Raw genomic sequence first — 19,211 nt, forward strand, 5'->3', positions numbered from 1 at the left:
AAGCCCAGACTAGGACATGGAGTAAAGGGATAAGTACTTAGGTACCTCTTTGGGAGTCACGTTATTTAAGCCTTGAGACTGGGCGTGAACACCTAGAGGGCACATGTGGATAGAGAGGATTGGTCCACCGGGCTATCCATCCCAAGTGGCGAGATTCAGAAACCGTATGTGTATGTAACATTTCCTGAGCACTTACTATGTGCCGGCCATCCTCCATCACTGGATGCTGCCTCTTCTTAAAACCAGACCCATCTATCTCCTTATTTGTTCTGGAAGGTTGGGAAATGGTCCCAGTGGAGCCACTTATTTATTTGACTGATGTTTCGCAATTCCTGTGTCTCAGCTCCTCCACAGTTCTGGACAGCAGAATGGAATCAGCTGTTCCTTCTCCTGTGTCAGAAACGGATTATTCCAGCATCTTCCTCCCAACCCATCTTCAGTTCCCCTAACCTCCAGCCTCTTGAAGCCATTTCATGTCTCTTGATACCCAGTAATCCCATCTATTAAAAGCTTTGGAGCCTCCTCTCTGGCAACTGTTGGTAAAAATAGTTCTGCAGCCCCAAGGAACAGGGTTATTTGAACTTGGCGACTTAAAAAGCCTTTGGGGTGAATAATGAAAAGAGCAGGACTGTGGGGATGAATTTCCCTCGCCCTCTCTGTTCCTTGTTTTTTTGTGCATGAGGCAGAATGTTTAACCTATATTTTCCAAGAACTGTGTAGACGGGTTGCTGGGGACAATTGATTTTTAGGGAAGTATTGTTCCTCTGGATGTGGAAACCATGAAGCAAAGAATAACATTGAACAAGAGGCGTCCCGATGGTGACGATCAGGTCTGGGCTAATGATGGTGCCGTGTGCTGGGGCCCCTGTGTCGCCTGAGGTGTCACTTCTGCCTGAGTTGGATTTTGCTCCGGACTCAAGGTGACACCGGGATCCTTGTTCTAGCCAGATGTCAAATGGATTATCTACTTCCTAAGGCTGTGACTGGTTCTAAATGAGAAGAGGTGCAGCCTGGCAGGTAGAAGGGACACAGACCTTTGTGTAAGGAACACTGAGCTCTAGTTCCCATCCTACCCCTGGCTTGCTGTGTGACCTTGGGCAAGTTTTCTTACCTTTCTGAGCAGTGGCATCTTCATCTGGGTTGAGTTTGGGCTTGGTCGTCTCTGAGGGATGGGGCTCCAGCCAGCGGGAGCGTACATACCTTGAATAAAGGACCACCCTGCCCTCAGCATTCAACCAGCTGTTGTCTTGCATGGGACCAGGGTTGCCAAATACATTTTTGGACCTTGTAATGAAATTTCCTGAATTTTTAGATGTAGGCAGTTAGTTGAGAAATATTTTACACATCCTGTGGGTGGAGCCTGTAGCCAGAAAGAGCCCGTAGGTTTTCAGTTTGCAGCTCCGTGCAAACGCGCTGTTCTTTGTGGATTTTCACGGGCTGGGGCCCAGGAGCGGAAGGTTGCTCATTTGATTTGTTTTGCCTTCAAGGTACCGGGGGACCAAAGCCAGACTAGAAACGGGGTCATGAGATCACTGTTGCCTAGAGGCCTAGAGGGGAGGTGTGGCCTTCCTTTCCACGTGGGTGGAAATGTCCGCTGAGGCAGTGGACTCGGTCAGCTGATCTCCTTGGGATTTAACCCCAGATCTAGCCACCAGCCTTGTCTCTGGTTCCATGGACTCTGTGGCATCCAGATCTGGAGGGAATCAGTTATTTCAGTGTATTCGTTTTTCACTCAGCAATGTAACTTGTAGCTTTTCTTTGTGTGTCCACATACCTCACTCTTTTTTAACTGCCGCATAGTATTCCATGGTTTTTTTTCAACTATTCCATATTAATGGACACTTTGCTTTCATCCGTTTCCCCTTTCCTTTCTACCTCCCCTGATGTCGTGCCATAGAATTTGTTTTGCTCACCCTCCACTGCACACCTCCTTCCTTCCTCCCCTCCCTCCCTTTCCCTTTTCTCCTTCCCTTGCATCCGTCCATCTCTGGATCCACTCAGATGCGAGGTGTACGGGGCAAACTCCTGAGACCTTGCCTCTGGGAGCTCCAGTCCACTGGGAAACCAGAGAAGAAGTGCATCATGGAGGCTCCCTGGAAGCAGGTTCTTCAACAGTCTTTACAAAGGAGCTCTTTCTGGCCTTTTGGAGGATGAGAATCTCCGAGGCAGATGCCAGTCTTTCAAAGGAGGAGTCCACCTCGGAATGTTACCACGTCTGCTTCCTGGGACCTTGCAGAACCATCGTCGGCGGCCCGTCCTCCCCTTTTCCCCATTGCTGGAGGCTGTGGCTTGAGCAGAAAACCCCCAAGGTTGGCTCTGGAATGATGACCCTGAGAAGGGAGAGGAGCTGTCGTGAGTTTGATGGGTGGCTTTTGCCTTTGGTGTGGAAGCCATCAGGACCTTGCACAAAGCTGCAGGTCGGAAGTCAGCCTAAAAATAGATGCAGAACCTCAGGTCTTCTTCTCTCGAGGAAATTAAGTAAAGATGAATAAAAAAGGGAGTGAAGGTGTTGTGTCTCTCAGAGACAGACAGAGAGGACGAGGCGTCTCCAGTCACCGCGCCTTTATTTTCCAAATGGGTTTCAAATGTGTATTTTGTGCCAGGAGCTGTGCTTCCCTCTCCTTTCGTCCTCTGCTTCTTATCTCGTAGGCATCTTGATGGTGATCACAGTAACGGTCCACAGAGCATCACTTGCTGGCAAACGGCTTTCTAGGAATGGAAGAATGAGTGTGTGCAGTTCAGAGGCCCACAGCCTACTCTGCTTTTAATCACGTGGGTCACCTGAACAAGTCATTTAAATAATGTTTCTCCGTTTTGTCCTCTGTAAAGTAGGGAAAGTATCGCCGTCTTCCTTCTAGGGATGTTGGAAAGGGTACAATGAGTCAATCCATGTGAAACACCTAACCTAACCCTGGAATGGCTACCTGGAATATAGTAAGTGCTCAGTAAACATCACACACGTGCATGCACACACACACGTGTCTCAAATGTCTCCTTACCTGAGAGGCCGTCCTGGCCCCTCTGTATAAACAGTACCCACCTCACCCCCCACCCCCATCTCCCTCTCCCGTTCTTCCTCTATTGGTCTCTGCAACACGTATCATATGACCATCTGACCCCCTATGTAGTTACTTGTTTATTTGTCTGTTTGTTGACTGTCTTCCACCCCCGCCCCCTCTCGAACCCTGCAAATGCCGAGGTCTCTGTTACTTGTATTTAATGCTTTAGTCCCTGGAACGTGGGTAGGTGCCTACTAAATATGGGTGGAACAGGTGAGTCTCTATTTTAGAGTTGACCTCCAGGCCCAGACTCAGGCACAGGGAGGTAAAGCGACCTACTCAAGATCACCCAGCTACCAGCAGCTGAAGAGTCTGGAATCATTTACATCTAAAGGTTTAAATTCTAATTTAAACCATGAATGCCCCCCTGCCGGTAAAACAAAAAACAGAAAAACTAAGTGTAGTGCCTGCCACATAGTAAGGATTTAGTAAATGTTAACTAAAGGTAATAGGGGTCATCATTCCCGCAGCAGCTGTCCCCTGCCCCGGGACGCCCCCGTCTGGCTGTACCCCAGCTTTCTGAGCAGTACTCAGGCATCAGTGGGCACAGTCTTGAGAAGATTAGGTGGCATCCAGGCCGGTGGGCAGGTGCGGCGCCAGAATTAAAGTGAGTTCGTGCCCTTTCCCGGAGGGCTGCCCAGTCCAAGGGAGGGGAACGGCACTCTGTGGAAGATGTCGAGTTCCCGGTGTTTCCAGAGTTGGTGGGAGCTTCCAAAACATGCCAGTGTCTCTCCTGGTTGTCCCTTTCACTTGCTTTTTTCTTTCCCCCAAGGCTGAGGCGGGGCTTGCAGGGATCTTAAAGGGCAGGAAATTGTCTCCATTTTCTGGACCTCGTCCCAGTTGTCCTTTGGAAGGTTTTATTGCTCCCATCTTTAAGATGAGTAAACTGAGGCTCAGGGAGGTGTAAATACTGAAGCCGGGCTTCAAACCCAGGCCTGCTGGATCCCAAATGCCTCACACCCCTGCCCCCCTGCTCAGATGCTCTTGTAGTTGGATTCTGATTTGTCAGCATGTATTTTTTTTTAAGCATCCTTGAACTATTGGACATGTTTATTTTTTTTCTTAGCTTTTCATTTTCTATTGGAGCAGAGTTGATTAACAATGTGGTGTTAGTTTCAGGTGTACAGCAAAGTGATTGTTATACATGTTTCTGTTCTTTTTCAAATTCTTTTCCCACTTAGGCTGTTACATAATATTGAGCAGAGTTGCCTGTGCTATACAGTAGGTCCTTGTTGGCTATCTTTTTTTTTTTTTTGGCTATCTATTTTAAATATAGTAGTGTGTACATGTCAATCCCAGACTCCCAATCTATCCCTCCGCCTCACCCTTCCCCTCTGGTAACCGTAAGTTCGTTCTGTAAGTCTGTTTCTGTTTTGTAAATAAGTTCATTTGTGTGTTGTTTTTTTTTTTTTAGACTCTGCATTTAAATGATATCATATGATATTTGTCTTTCTCTGTCTGTCAGCATGTATTGAGCAATAACTCCAGGCTGGGTGCCATGCCTCATTTTTTTTCCTTGTTTGCTTGTTATGGTTTTTAAACTGTTTTCTCCAGACGAGGGGACGGTGCGTGTAAGAGGTACATGGGGGAGGATACTTTGTCTTGTAATCTTGTGATTCTTTGGATTACAGCAGCTATGGGGAAAGAGTCCAGGCGCTGAAGGAACACTGCCCTGAATTCAGATACGAGCCCAGCCTCTGAAGTTGCTGTGTGACCTGTGTCGAGTAATCAGCCTCTCTGAGCCTCAGTTTCCATACTTGTAAAATGGAACAAGAACTCTTACTTGGAAAAAACACTGAGGATCTGAGATAGTGAATAGAAAATGCCGGGATGCTTGGACCCTGGTGCTGGTTGGCCGTCACTAAGCTGTGGCTCTTATTATTATCGTTGTTGTGCTTTAGCACATGGTGTTATACTTAAGTGTTCCTTCTTTCTTTGCCCTGTTTATCTTTGTCCCTCTTGAGGGTGCAGGCCGAGCCTCATTCATCGCGGCATCTCCGCCTTCTAACACAATTCTTGGTACGTGGTTGATGTGCACTAGTGCGGGGCACACGAACGAGTGAACGAATGAACAAATAAAGGGGCCCATGGTTTGTCGGGACCACGCTGGCCAGCTGTTGGGGGATGTATTTCCTGGAGTCTTATCCCCTCTTGTCAGATCCAGGCTGGGACAACGGTACAGTAGTTCCATTGTTCCCAGATAGCACTTCCTATCTGAATGTCTCGGCCAGGGCAGCCCTCGGCCCCACCCTGCCCTGCTGCCCTATCACCCACCCCTACTTGGACGCTGGCGGGCTCCCCGCTAGCCTGCCCCGAAGGAAGCTTCCACGGCCCCTCGTCTCCCCGACTCCCTTCAGTCACAACAGTTGTCGAAGGGGGCATTTCCTCTCTCCAGAATGTTTCGCATTCCAGGGAAGACCTAGAAAACGCTAAATCAAAATGCTCTGCATGGGGCTTCCCTGGTGGCGCAGTGGTTGGGAGTCCGCCTGCCGATGCAGGGGACACGGGTTCGTGCCCCGGTCCGGGAAGATCCCACATGCCGCGGAGCGGCTGGGCCCGTGAGCCATGGCCGCTGAGCCTGCGCGTCCGGAGCCTGTGCTCCGCAGCGGGAGAGGCCGCAGCGGTGAGAGGCCCGCGTACCGCAAAAAAAAAAAAAAAAAAAAATGCTCTGCATGAGCCTGACCCTTCAGAGCTCAACCTACGTCCTCCTGCCTTGCACCCCACTCTCCCTTTGTCTGATTGGTAAGTCAGGACTCATCCCTAGTCAACCGCTGAAGAAACTGAGGCTCAGAAAGGTGGGACTGCTAGTCACACAGCTGGTTAGTGAGAGGACCTAGGGCCACTACTAGCTCTCCACACCTAACCGGTGCTTCTGCCACTAGTTCCCTTCCTGGTTGCATCACTGGTGTGCGGGGCCCTTCTCTGTTGCCGGAAGAGCTCTGAGGGGTGTGTCACAACGTCAGTGACGTGGGCACTCTCAATCTGTTAGCTCAGGGTGGCCTCCCACCGCCCTGTGGGGTGTTCAGGGTCCAGGCGTCATCACACCCACCCAGCCAGGGAGGAAACAGAAGCCTGGAGGGCCGAGTAGCTGTGACACGGCTTGGGGTGGCAGCACTCTTCCTTCTGCCAGCGTTCCCTTTCCTGCTCAGTTTGACTCATGGATCAGTTGTTCTCAAACGTGGTTTCCCATTGGAATCATCTGAGGAATTTAAATATCTTGCTGCCAGGACCCAACCCCCAAAGATTCTGACTTAATCAGTCAGGAGTGGAGCCCAGACATTGGGGTTATAACATCTCCCCCCGGGATTCTCCGGTGAAGCAGCTTCAAGAACCACGATCTCAGATCATCCCTGTTACAGGGCTGTTGGGAAAGCTGACAGTTCTAGCAGTTCCCAGACTCTATTTCAGACCGAGGTCCAGCCCTCCGAAATCAAACCTTGCCCGCCTTTGCTCCGATTCATGGCCGCTTGCGTTTCAAAAGAACTGGCAGTGCTGAATGAGGACGCTAGGGGAATAGGGGCATGGAGAAGTCCCAAAGATGTCATGTCTTGTGTCCCTATTGTGTACTGGGCCCTGTTCTAGCACAAAGAGACCTCTGCTGATGTCATCCCCATTTCACAGATGAGAAGTCTTGCTCAAGCTGGTAGGGGCAGAGCTGGGATTTGAAGACAGAGAGCTGGCTCCAGAGGCCGCTGTTTTAATCACTGTGTCTGTTGCTCTGCTCTGTGATGAACTGGTTCGCACTCGGCTGAGAATCTGCTCTCCCCAGCTGATCCTTCACGGTGATGCTGAGGCCTCGATCTCATCTGTCACCCTGCTGCTCAAGAGCCTCTAGGAGTCCCCATCGCATCTGTGGGGGAAGGGCAAACCCTTAGCACAGCCTGTGAGGGATTCCCCTTACAGTCTGACCGCTGGCAGACCGTTCTTTCACACTCCATGTCACACATGCTGTTAACACTGTTTGAAAAGCTCCTCACCTCTCTCTGCCTGGTGCACTTCTGCTCTTCAATACCTAGCTCAAATATCCTCTTCTCTCATCTACGAAGGAAGAGTCAGTGATGCCTTCCTCTGTGGATCACGAGTTCCTGGAGGAGTGGGACTCTGTCTCACCCATGGTTGCTCTCCTCACTCGGCATCTACCAGTGGATGGCCAGCCTCCCACGTGTAGGATGACGTCCTTTACCTTAGGTTCCACTTTAGTTCAGCCACGAAGACATATTCTTTTTATCTTCTGAATATCAGAGGATTTTTCTTTCTGTAATGAATTCTTTTCTTCAGGGTGCCTCGGGCTCCACATTGCATAATTGACATTATTTACTGTGTTTTCCCAGGCCGGGCTGAGGTTTCAGAGGAGTTCCGAGCTCCTGTGGAGATTTGCTTCTCTCCAGCCTTGGGCTCTCTGCACTCTTGAACATCTCAGGGCCCAGAAGAAAAAGAAGAAAGCCAGCCAGTTCTGGGAGCAGCCTGGGTGAAGAGAGGTAGGTGTCTTGTTTAGTGTCCAGCTCGATTCCTGAACTCAACCACCACGCACCAGACAAGGCAGAAGCAAGAGGAGTGGTGTCTCAGCAGCCCGAGTGACGTTTGTTTGTTTGCTCATGTGCTGTTGTGGGAACGGCAGCAGATGCTCAGCGAGGAGGAGGAAGGTGCTTTAGGACAGCCCTCCCAGGCTCTGAAGAGGGCGGGCACACGGGGAGCCCCTAGCTGTCAAGACCCAGTGTGAGACTTCGCCACGGCTACAGTGAAGGGGGCAGGAGAAGTCGAGCTTAAAGTTGCTGGGTGAACTCTTAGAGTTTATTCTGCAGAAATACATGCCTCGTTGCAGATGATGTGAATAGGATCTTCATCTCAACATTGTTTGAAATAGCAAACAGTGAGACAGTTTTTATTTACTTATTTCTCTATTTACTTATTGACATATGATGCCTAATTTTTATTTTATTTTTTTATTTAAACTGAGGTATATTTGATTTACAGCAGCAGTCCCCAGACTTTTTGGCACCAGGGACTGGTTTCGTGGAAGACAATTTTTCCACGGAACGGGGTGGGGGACGGTTTCAGGATGATTCAAGCACATTACATTTATTGTGCGCTTTACTTCTATTATTATTACATTGTAACATATAATGAAATAATTATGCAGCTCACCATAATGCAGAATCAGTGGGAGCCCTGAGCTTGTTTTCCTGCAACTCGATGGTCCCATTTGGGGGTGATGGGAGACAGTGACACCTGACGTGTGTTGCTTATGTCCAGTCTAGTCTGTAAGATACAGCTTAATTGTCCCTTGCCACTCACTGATAGGGTTTTGATATGCGTCGGCAAGCAATTGATTTATTATGGTCTCTGTGCAGTCAGACCTCTCTGCTAATGATAATCTATTTGCAGCCACTCCCCAGCGCCAGCATCACAGCCTCAGCTCCACCTCAGATCATCGGGCATTAGATTCTCACAAGGAGGGCGCCACCTAGATCCCTCACGTGCGCTGTACACAGTAGAATCTGATGCCACCGCTGATCTGACAGGAAGCAGAGCTCAGGCAGTAACGTGAGCGATGGGGAGCGGCTGTAAATACAGATGAAGCTTCGCTCGCTCTCCCGCCGCTCACCTCCTGCTGTGTGGCCTGGCTCCTAACAGGCCACGGACCAGCAGTGGTCCGTGGCCCGGGGGTTGGGGACCCCTGATTTACAATATTGTGTTAGTTTTGGGATGACAACATAGCGCTTCAAAATTTTTACGGATTAGACTCCATTCATAGTTGTTATAAAATATTGGCTCTATTCCCTGTGCGGTACGATATAGGCTTGTAGACTATTTATTTTATATGTAGCAGTTTGTACCTCTTAATCCCCTATCCCTATCTTCAGTGCCTAGTTTTTAATTGGATTACTGGATATGTAAAGAAACAGAAGAATTTGACCCAAACTTAGGGAGAAAAATAGTCAATAGAAAACAGAGGGCTTCCCTGGTGGCGCAGTGGTTAAGAATCTGCCTGCCAGTGCAGGGGACATGGGTTTGTGCCCCGGTCCAGGAAGATCCGACATGCCGCAGAGCAACTAAGCCAGTGCGCCACAACTACTGAGCCTGCGCTTCAGAGCCCGCAAGCCACAACTACTGAAGCCCGTGCACCTAGAGCCTGTGCTCTGCAACAAGAGAAGCCACCACGATGAGCCCGTGCACCACAATGAAGAGCAGCCCCCGCTCACCACAGCTAGAGAAAGCCTGCATGCAGCAACGAAGACCCAACGCAGCCAAAAATAAAGAAAATAAAGAAAGAAATAGAAAAAAATTAAAAAAAAGAACACAGAATGGAATTTAGATTTTTGAGCTAAATGCACATTTGCCTGATCAATTGATTTTATTATTATTAGGTTCACAGAAAAATTGAGTGGAAAGTATAGAGAGTTCCCATATATGCTCTGTCCCCACATGCAGCCTCCCTCACTAGCAAGAATGGTGTAGTCTCCCTCCTGTGCCAGAATGGTATATTCGTTACAACTGACAAATCTACGTTCTCCAACACATCGTTATCACCCGAAGCCCATAGTTTGTATTAGGATTCACTCTCGGTGTTGAACATTCTATGACAACTGTATAATGACATGTATCCACCATGGTAGTATCGTATGGCATCGTTTCCCTGCCCTAATAGTCCTCTCTGCTTCATCTATTCGTCTCCCCCAGAGAGATACAATTTACATGCTCCTCAGTTGGGGATCGGTTGATTAAATCATAATGCCTTCATAAAATGGAGTACTCCACAGCTGTTAAAAAGAATGGGTGGCTTTACGAAGTGATGCGGAACACTCTTGAAGTTCTATTCACCACTGTCGTCCTTAACGATGTTGATTTTAAAAAATGAAAAGAAGGAGGGCATATCACAGCGTGTAAAGTGTGCTGACATAACGGCTCCACTGATGCGCACCCACCACTCCCAAATCAGCTGCCTGTATGTCCACACTTAACACAGTCTGTGGTTCCTGCCTCTGTTGATCTGTAAGTCCCAGAAGACAGACCCCTCCAGGAGGGCAGGATCTGTCCATGTGCAAGGATATTATCACCTGGGCCAAGCCCAGATCCAGGCACACCACAGCCTTCCCATTAGTATCTGTGAACGCATGAATGATGAACGGACGGGGGAGTTTTCTTCCCACAGTGTCCTTCTGCCTCCTGCCCCTCAAACACATGGGCTGGAGTGGAAGCCCCGGGTGTCCCTTCTCCTCTCCTGGGTACCGTCCCTGGCCTACCCACCCCCGCCGCTTGAGTCTCTATGCTCTGCCAGGCTTCATTATTCCCCAGATTACAAAGACTCGAGGGGTTGAGGGGAGAGGCTTGAAACGGACCTTCGAGATGATAACATGTAGCTGACGCTGTCAGTCAGGCCGATCTGACTTAACTGATTAATTTTATTGTATGAGCCAAGCGACCCAGCAGCTGGGAGCGGACTCCTGATCTGACAGCAGGCTGGTGAGTCAGACCCGATGGGTTTGATTCCACGCGCCGGTGTGGCTGCCCATGTGACCTTGGCCACGTTACTTAACCTTGCTGAATCTCAATTTCCTGATCTGTAAAAGGAGGCTAAGAATGCTTCTCTTGAGGTTGTCATGAGGATTAAATGCGATCACATAGGTGAAAGTGCCCTTTGAGGAAAGAGGAAGGTGAAAATGCTTATCGGGTCGGGAGGAAAGTGAGGCAGGCCCACTATTGTCCTCAGGTGCTGCATCCTTCCCTGGGCAACAGTCCTAACTCCAAGTCAGATAGGTTATAATTTGGCTTCCTCTTTTATTCAGTGCACTTCTCTCAGCCTCCCAGGGCTTTCAGCTTAAGCAAATAAATTATCCTGCACCGCCGGGCTCTGTGTTCTGTAGCCAGCCTATGTTTGAGCATGATAGAGATTCTTATCCGGCCAGGTAATATTACACAGCAAGGGATGACATTTCTTATCAGAGGCCCTGTGGAATCAGAGATAGGAGCCCTTTCTTTTTACCAGCAGCCAGGCCTTCATGTGCACGGCTGGCAGGGAGGGTAAGAGGGGCAGGCCGGGGCCCAGAGTGGGCGGCTTGGGCTGCAGTGGCATCAGCTGGCCCTCTTCTCTCAAGACAGCCACTCCCAATGGCCTGCCTTAACGGATGTAGGCTATTTTGAGATTTTTGCATATGATAGAAACAGGGCAGGGCCCGGGAGTGTGAATGAGGAAGGAAGGAGAGAGCTTGATGCTGCTGGACCAGCTTGGGGTGGAGGGATGTGAGGCGTCTTGCCCTTGTACAGAGAGGCAGGCGGCCTCCTGCTGCTGGGTCCAGGCCGTTCACCGGCCCTGTGGATTGCAGGGTGGAGGCAGCTGAGGCCCAGGTACCTACCAGAGACTTGGCTGTGGGAGTGACGAGGTGCTGGGCGACCTCCACGTCCCCGTCAGGAGGCCGACCTGTGTGGATGCAGCAGGATGGGTACCACACGGGGCTCTGCTGCCCTCGGGCTTCTGTTCGGGAGGCACTGGCAAGTGGGAAGGCAGGAAGGGAGTGAGGTCAGGGCGCTTACTCCTCTGCTTCCTCCCTGCTGGGACCCTGAGTGGTACAGGCAAGGTCTACACAGAGGAGCCTGCGTTAGAATCCTGATTCTGGGACGCACTCGCTGTACATCAGGCAAGTTGTCTACCTCTCTGCACCTTGGTTTCTTCATCCAGTTTTCTTTCCGTCTCTCACCACTTGCCTTTGGGTTCCATTGATCTCTGTGCCTGTCTTTGGCCCTGAGATGCCAGAGGAAGGGGCACTGCTGGGTCCCCCAGGGTCTGAGGCCAGAGCTCAGTGTGGATGAAGCTCCAGTGTAGACGGAGGTGGTCAGAGTGACCACATGATTTGGGTACCACGACCTCTGTGGGGGACACATGCTCAGGGCTCTTCTCGTCCTGTGTTTTCGGAAGTCCTGCGCTGCTCTCAAGTAATAATCTTGCCCTCATCAGAAAGGAGAGGGGAAGTGGTTTCTCCCTCTCTCCCTGGACCCCTTCCAGCCAGAGGCCCTGCTCCTGCTTCCTTCCAGTTGGCCTCACTTCCTGTTTTCCTCCCTCTCTCGCCCTGCCTCTCCCGTGCCAGGCCTCGCGTCCGGCATGCCGAGTTTTCCTGTCCCTCACCTCTCCTCCTCCCTATGGCCAAATACAAATTCTGAAAGCACAGCTCTGACCATGTCCCTCTCCATGCGAAAATAGTCTAACCTCTTAGCGTGGCCTTGAAGGTCCACCTCACCTTCACCCCTCCCTGTGATTTTATCACCTTTGGGTGGGACACTGGTCCTGGTAAGCAGGTCGCCTCCTTGTCTTTTGAACCCGCCGCCGTCTTTCTTTGACTTTCATGCTTTGTTCTCGACGTTTCTTCCTCTTTGGATGGCTATGGGGTCCATGGGCTCTGGCCACCGACAGGGCTGTGTTCAACCGCAGCTCTACCGGCGGCTGGCTCTGTGATTACGAGCAAGTCGCTTCACCACTCTGAGCCTCGGCGTCCTCTGCCGTGACGTGGGCCGCTAGCTCGTGTGCCGGGGCTCTTGTGGGAAGAACCTGTCCACGGGCTCCTGCTGGGGTTTGGCTCATGGTAGGTATTCGGTGAGTGGAGGCTCCCCTCTGTCTAACAGGCTGTCCCTCTGTATCCAGATCCCGCCTGAGCTCAAGTTCCCTTCCATCTTTAGGTTCCCCCACCCCCAAGGCATCTTCCTCTGTTGGAAGGTGTCTGACGTCCTCGCGTCTGGACAGCAGGAATGGACTCTTCTCTTTCCGCCCATGCTGACTTCCTAGCGTGATGTGGGTCCCTGTAGGGCATTAGCCGTTGACTAGTGGGCATGGTTTTGGCTTGGCCACAGGAACCATCGATTTAGTGACGGAGAAGTTGACTCCAAGGGAATGGAAGAGAGTCATCTGTTCTCTCGTTGAACGTAATTCGATTGAGTGCACGCGATACATCAGGCACTGGGGTTACAAGGAGGTGTAAGCTGGCAGCTGCCCTCACAGAGCCATCTTCCAGCAGGATGGTTGTCCAGGCCTGGACCACAGATCTGGAAAGACATGGGCCCCTCCCTGAAGGTAGCTCAGAGCCTGGTGTTGGATGGGGGCGGGGGGTGTGGGAGAAGTTCTGTGCCCAAGGAGAGGATGCCTCCCTTGAGATGGGTCAAAGACGATGAGGTCCCGCTTCAAGATACCACTCTTGACCTTGTCGGGTTGTACATCTGATTTTCAGACGTCTCCCACTATCCCCACTATGGCTTCCCTTCCTGCCAAGGGTATGGGGGTCAGCTCCAAGGTCACCAGCACCTCTCAGCATGGACCTTCATAAAGCCTTGAGAAGTAAAGTCCACTGAGAGAGATGTTCTAGAACATTCCAAGCTGGCTAAGCAGGATGGTGCCTTGAGCACACAGGGCAGCTTGTCCGTGGCCAGGACAGTGGGTGAGAGCCAGCCAGCTGACCATCCTGGCCACACCTTCTGGACTCTCTCCTCATGGGCCTCAGGCCCCTGGGGCTTCAGTTGAGTTTTTTTCTTCCCTCCACCACCAACACTCTTATCCAAGTCATCCTGCCTAGATCACAACAACAGCTTCCAGATTTGATTCCCTGAATCCAATCTCACCACTCGGCAATCCATTCTCCACTCAGCAGCCAGCATGACTTTGTTAAGTGGGAATCCACTTGTGTCTGACCCACAACATACGTAAGCCTTCCCATTTCTGCTCCTGGGATAAAGACCAAAACCCCTACGGGGCTCCTGTGTGAGTTGGCCCAGCTGCTCTCCTTCTTACTCAGTGTTCTCCAGCCTCACCAACCTCTGCTGAGTGATACAAAACTACCCTGTATCCTGCCGCCCCAGGGCCTTTGCACGTGTCATTCCTCCACCTGGAATGCTCATTCCCTCCATCTTTGTGTGGTGAGTGCTTTCTGACCCTTAAGCTGTCCTGTTGTTGTTTCCTCCCATTCACTCCACTTTTCCTTCATAGCGTGATCTGTAATGACATGTTTATTTGTGTTTGTTTCACATCTGTTTTCCTTCACCAGGCTGGAATCCTGTAAAGGCGAGGATGAAGTCATTTTTGTCTACCGCAGTTACGACAATAAAAGCTAGTGCTTTTATCACACCGGCCATATGCCAGGCACTGTTGTAAGTGCTTCATTTTTACCAAACCCTATAATCCTCAGAAGCCCCTCCTGAGGTGTTAGATACTGCAGCAGTCCCCAACCTTTTTGGCACCAGGGACCGGTTTCGTGGAAGACAATTTTTCCACGGACTGGGGTGTATGTGTGGTGGGGGATGGTTCAGGCGGTAATGCGAGCGATGGGGAGAGGCAGATGAAGTTTCGCTCGTTTGCCCGCAGCTCACCTCCTGCTATGTGGCCTGGTTCCTAACAGTACCGGTCCACCGCCCTGGGGGTTAGGGACCCCCGAGATACTGTTATTGCCTTCATTCATTTTACAGGTGAGGAAACGGAAGCACAGAAAGCTTAAGTAATGTGGCCCAGCTCTCCCATCTAGTAGATGGTAAAACCAGGACTCAAAAGTGCAGTAGCTCTGGACCCCTCTGCCAGGGCCTTCCCCGGGGGCGCTCAGTGGATGGGCAGTGCACGAATCAAAGGGCCACGGTCCCATCTCTCAGGGAGGTTCTCCTTGAAGTTTCTGCACTGGGTTCAGGGCTGGCAGCATGGTAAAGAGAAGGGGACCTGGGTTGCAGTGTGGGCACCCCCATTCAATAACTGGGTGACTGTCGGCAAATCCCTCAACTTCACTGAGCCTTGCTGTTCTGAGCTCAGGCTGGGAGCAGTGCCAGTCGCCTGCGTGATAGGAAAGGAAAATCTGAGAGCTTATAGTGTGTGCTCTGAAAGTGTTACCTGCCTTGCTGTCTTAGAGGGCTTCTCGGTTTTGGTTAGAGTGTGTGCCACCCGCTTTCAGCCAGAAGTGAGGAGATCTTGGCTGCGGTGACAAGGAGAAGGGCTGAGGCTCAGGTGCTGCAGGACATGGAGGGGGTTGGACTTCAGGCATCCCCTCCCCTCTCTTCTGCCCTTAGTGTGTCATTACCTTAAGTTGGAGTTTTCACTGACACACAGTTACAGGGCCAAGGGAGAGGAGTTTGGTGACCCCCTGCCCATGAAAGGAGATGGAAGGGCCCCCAAGAGCATCCTGAGTCTCTGGACGCTGTGGCAAAGGACTGCATTTTACTGGGAACCTCCCTCTCCCAGTGTCTTTCTCTCACTCCTGGGGATCTTTGCAGCCCCTGGATGACGCCCCCACCTGACCCAGAGACAGGGGCATTTAGAGTCATAGGGACCTTGCTCCAGCGATTAGTTACGTGTAAGCCCATTCTGAAGGCAGAATGCGTTCTGATCCTGACTCCATCATTTACTAGCAATGTGATCATGGATGAGTTTCTTAATGACCCGGTGCCTTGGTTTCCTCACCTGTAGAATGGGATGCTGACAGTAGTGTTTGTCATTGGTAGACTGAACTATTGGTCCCAGTTCTTCGCTCCTCCATAATAACATTAACACATGCGTTCCTTTGCCGTGGCCTCAAGGTGGGCGAATGCACTTCTTCACCCTGTGACTTTGGTCTTGGCCATGTGACTTGCTTTGGTTCATGGGATGTTAGCAATATCACTGGAGTGGAGGATGGAAACGTGTGGATGCAGTTGGGCTTGCTTTCCTGTGTGCCTTTCATCATGACAACATGCCTTTGGTAGTATCCAACCCACAGAAGATGAGAGACTTGGAGCAGATTCAGAATTGACACCTAGCACGGAGCCAAGCTCAGACAGACCTTCCCTGTATCATCTAACTGCTAGCTGACTAACAGACACGTGAGTGAGAAGTAAATGCTTATTATTGTATGCTGCTGAGTTGGTGGTATTCTGTTAATGCAGCATTCTTGTAGCCATAGTGACTAATATAACACCTCATGAAATTATTATAAAAATTATAATTAATAAAGTGAGTTGGTTCACATATTAGTTTCTTATTGCTGCTGTAACAAAGGACCACAAATTCAGGGGCTTAAAACAACACAAATTTACTATCTTACAGTTCCATAGGGTAGAATCCAAGGTGGGTCCCACTGGGCTAAAATCAAGGTACACAGGGCTGGTTCTTTCTGGAGGCTCCAGGAGAGAGTCTGTTTCCTTGCCTCTTCCAGCTTCTAAATGCCGCCTGCGTCCCTAGACTTATGGCCCCTTCCCTCGTCTTCAAGGCCAGCCACATGACCTCTTTTCACGCCTTTCTTCCTTAGTCACAGCTTTCTCTTCTGCCTCCCTCTTCCATTTTTAAGGACACTATACTGATTATATTGGACGCACGGAAACAATCCAGGATAATCTCACTATATTAAGGTGAACACATTAGCCATTTATTTCCATCTGCATCCTGAATTCCTCTTTGCCATGTAACCTAATGTAGCCACAGATTTCAGGGATTCAGGCATGGGCATCTTTGGGGGACCACTATTCTGCCTACCACAGCACGTCAGGCACTCAGGACAGGACCTTGTACGCACTGTGTACTTGTATACATACGTGTTAGTATTATGATCAGCCTTAGTTTCGTCATCTGTGAGATGAGTGAGAGATAGTCCCATCTGATGTCCACACAGATCCTCAGAAAAGCTTTGTTTTCCTGGACATGTTGCCCCCAGGAGACATATTGCATCCCTTGGTCTTGGATGGACTGGAGGCTGTGGGCTTATAGGAAGGGGGTGAGGTCAGTTTCCTAGCTGGCTTTGGAGCAGACCAGAGGTTCTTTAGGATGATGATGGTGCTTTCTGATTAAATATCGTAACGACTCTCCTTTTGTCCTCACTATCAGTCAGTAGAGCCCCTAGCACAGGGCACTGGCCAAACGACCAGTGGGGCTGGGATGAGCCAGTCCAGAGCGGCCAGCCGGTATCTCCTTGTGCCCAGCTGGTTCCGTCCTTCATTTGACAGATCCCTCTGACAACAGATTGCAGGGAAAAAGAAACTTCCTGGCACAATTGATACCAATTTGAAGGAAGCAGCTGGCTTTGGCGGGGGCAAGGAAACAAAATCCAGTGACACTGATAATGTCTCACCAGCCTGCGTTAATTGAGGAACTGCTGGGTGGCTGCAGGACACGTCCAGAGGGTGGGAGGGTGTGAATTCCTACATAGGTAACTTAGAATCCAGTGTAGGAGCAGAGTGGTATTAACCATAGGAGGAGAATAGCCTGGGTTTGGGGTTCCTGGGTTTTGAAGGTTCTGTCAGTGACTTACTGTGTTACCATGAGGTCAGTGACCCTCTGTCCCCTGGTTTCCTTACAGTGGCAAAGTAGAGTTTGCTGGATTTCTTTCCCTTCCCAGTCAAAAGTAAACGCTACAGCAATGACCAATGCTTAAGATGAAACTAAGGAGAATCATGAAAAGAACTTGATAGCTCTTTGGACATCACCAAGCTTACCTGGGGAAATGAGGCCAGAGAGGTGAAGTATGGTCTAAGATCACACAGCCAGTTGGGGCTAAAGCCAGGTCCTGGAACTCACCATGGTTTCCTCCCTCCTTTTATTTTATGTATGTATGTATGTATGTATTTATTTAATAAATTCTATTTATTTAATACATTTTATTTATTTATTTATTTATTTATTTATTTATTTATTTATTTATTTATGGCTGCGTTGGGTCTTTGTTGCTGCACGCAGGCTTTCTCTAGTTGTGGAGAACGGGGGCTACTCTTCGTTGCAGTGTGCGGGTTTCTCATTGTGGTGGCTTCTCTCGTTGCAGAGCATGGGCTTTAGGCGCACGGGCCTCAGTAGTTGTGGCTCGCGGGGTCAGTAGTTGTGGCTCGCGGGGTCAGTAGTTGTGGCTCGCAGGCTCAGCAGTTGTGGCACACTGGCTTAGTTGCTCCACAGCATGTGAGATCTCCCCGGACCAGGTCTCGAACCTGTGTCCCCTGCATTGGCAGGCAGATTCTTAACCACTGCTCCACCGGGGAAGTCCCCCTCCCTCCTTTTAAGTAGATGTCCCATGCTGCCGTCTTTGTTACTGTCACCTGTTGACTGAAGCAGAGATGGTCCATTTCAACCACGCCTGTTGACCTTTTACTCTAGGTTTATTCGCCACGTGGCTTTGGCGGGGCTGGTAGCTTCTTGCCACATGCTTCAGGTACCCCACGGTTCAATTTGACAGGCTCTAACTGCAAGTGTCATTTGTTTTGCTAATTGTGTGATTCATGACGGTAAATCGTGACTGTGGGCTGGGAATGTTGGGTTCAGGTTTGCAGGGCTAACTGATACAGAGTGGGGAAAATGCAGTGTGAGCGTTACTTTTATGTGTCAACTGGCCAGGCTATGGGGTGTGTGTGTGTGTGTGTGTGTGTGTGTGTGTGTGTGTGTGTACACGGGCAAGAGAAATGGACTCCAACTCTCAATGGACAGAAATGGGAGGAATTGTGGGTAGACATCGCTGGACATGGCCTAACCCCAGGGTGCAAGTTGTACATCTCAGTTTATGACTCTCGGTCTGTCCTCTGTTTAACCTCTTGGGTTATCTGTTCTAATCTAGTGAGGGTGCACGGGAACTCTGGAGCCAGTCTACCTTGTTTCAGATCCAGCCTCTACCACGAACTGGCCCTGTGACCTTAGGCAAGTTTCCTATTCTCTCCATGCCTCAGATTCTTCAGGAAAATGGGCTCTTAGTACTACAGTAGATACATGAGGATTAGTTGAAATACATGTGTGTGTGTGTGCCTTTACCTGCACGTGTATATACACGTGTATGTATACACTTGTACGTGTATATATATGTGAATATGAGCGCACACATAGAGATATATATGTATACATAAGTGTATCCGTATGTATACATGTATATATATATGAAATTCTGTGTATATGTGTCTATATACACATTCTTGGCTTTGTGTAGACATGTATATACACACATGTGGTTTTGTGCATTATACATGCATATGTATATATGAAAGCATGTGTGTGTATGTATATGTGAATATATGGTTTTATATATATATATATGCACACACACACACATAATATATATAATGTAGTGCATAGCTCATACTGATACTTCCCTGTTTATACATACGTTTGCAGCCTGCAGAGACGTCCCAGCCAGCCTTCCCCTGGGCCCAGTCCCAGTATTTTACAGAGAAATTTTACAGCTGGACCTGAGA

The 19,211-nt window shown here is 49.8% G+C and overlaps 1 long non-coding RNA gene across 1 annotated transcript in view; it reads left to right on the top strand.

Annotated features, from left to right (window-relative positions):
* The window catches only part of LOC132413272 (uncharacterized), a 395,067-nt gene that overhangs the window by 194,663 nt on the left and 181,193 nt on the right, over positions 1–19,211 (top strand). Inside the window, exon 6 of the long non-coding RNA XR_009516664.2 lies at positions 7,391–7,537. This is a non-coding gene — a long non-coding RNA (uncharacterized lncRNA). The remainder of the gene's footprint in view (positions 1–7,390; positions 7,538–19,211) is intronic.

Source organism: Delphinus delphis, chromosome 17 (genome assembly GCF_949987515.2).
Source record: "Delphinus delphis chromosome 17, mDelDel1.2, whole genome shotgun sequence".
Taxonomy (NCBI): Eukaryota; Metazoa; Chordata; class Mammalia; order Artiodactyla; family Delphinidae; genus Delphinus; species Delphinus delphis.